The following is a 1,699-nucleotide window of genomic DNA, read 5'->3' as shown; positions in this document are numbered from 1 at the left end:
TCTCAACTGAGCCTTTAAAGGGAGGCCTTTTTGAAAAGGTAATGAACGGAGTAAAATGAAACCTTTTGTGTATAAAAGGGTTTAAATTAATTTATAATGAGAGTGAGAAAGAAAGAAAGAAAAAAGGTGATGATGATGATGATGATGATGATGATGATGATTTGGCACCTGTCGGTGGTTGTTGTAAGTGGTGGTAGTAAGGCGGTAGGAACGCCTGCCACCTCTGCAAAATGTTTCACGTGTTTGTTTGTTCGACACGGTGTTGAAAAATGGGGGGAAGGGGGAGCAGGGGTGGTGGTTATTCGAAAATTAGCAAGAGAGTATAAGAAAAAGAAAAGATTTATTTAAAAAATACGATTTGTTGTTGTTGTTGTTGTCGTTGTCGTGTCGTCGTGGATTCCCCTTCTGACAGAAGACTTAATTATTATTAAATAGAGTTAATAAGTTTTATGTATTATTTAATCGTGCGTTGGCGGTTTTTTTTTTTTATTTATTAAAGAAGCGGCGAAAGGAAAGTGGTATGGGGGAAAGAAGAAGAATGGCGGAGTAGTCAAAGAGTAATAAATAACCTTCTTTAATAACAATTTGTCATTCACGGATGATTTAATAAAAATAAAATAAAAAATTATGTTTATTTGATCTTTTTTTAATTAATTAATAATTTTGTACTTTATTACTAATACATCAGTTTCTTGTTTTTATTTTATTTAACTTTTTTTTTTTTTTTTTTTTTTAATTTCAAATTTTTGACATTTTGGCGGGAAGATGTGTTTCTTTTTTTTTTTTATACGTGTTTTCGAAAATGATGAAATCTAATCGGAACGATTTATTTATTTTGTACGGACTGGTTATTATTATTATTATTATTTATTGGCGGGAATGTGACTGACTATGATTATATATAAAAATGGGTCGTGCTGCTCGCCATCGGCACGAATATAACACGAAAGGATGTAAATATACGTAAGCTGGGATTTTCCCAGTGTGTGAAAGAAAGAGAGGAAGAGTTGTATGATAAGAGAGTAAAAGTGATAGCGATATGTTCAAAAGGAAGAAAATTGGTATACCCGCGGTGACAATCGAGTCGTGTTGTGTCTACCACCACCACCACCATCACCATCATCATCATAAAGAATGCATCAATCATAAAAATAAGAAGAAGAAGGAAAAAATTTGTTGTTGTTGATGTGTATTGCCTGCCATTGACCCAGCCAGTCTTTGGTGGCATTCCTCCCGCGCGTTGACCGAAGTCGATCTCTCGATCGATACCTTAAAGGCATCATCTCATCTCCGCTCAATAAAGAGCGTTAGTTATGAAACCATTGCAAAAGAGTCCCAACCAGGTTCGGTTTGAAATATCCTTCATTCAGGACAGTGCACTCGCGTTTTATAACAACAACTCGACCACCAGACAAAGCCATTTTTCGTCCTTCTTATTTCTAACTACTCCTCCGGTTCTTTCTTCTTCATCTTCTTCACGTTTGTCTCTCATTGCCATGTTGGTTTTTTGCCGCCATTTGTATTTTTAAATCATTAATATTTATTAATATAAACAAAATTATTGTTATTAATGCGTTTTGAAAATTTATAAATATTTTTTTTTGTACGCGACATTGAAATTACTAATTATGAATTTTATTATTATTATTATTTAACAATAATCATTTAAATTAATATTGAAATAAATGATTTTTTTATT

This window comes from Pediculus humanus, genomic scaffold (genome assembly GCF_000006295.1).
Source record: "Pediculus humanus corporis 1103172107775 genomic scaffold, whole genome shotgun sequence".
Taxonomy (NCBI): domain Eukaryota; kingdom Metazoa; phylum Arthropoda; class Insecta; order Psocodea; family Pediculidae; genus Pediculus; species Pediculus humanus.
The sequence above is the reverse complement of the archived record's forward strand: the minus strand, read 5'-3'. Positions refer to the sequence as shown.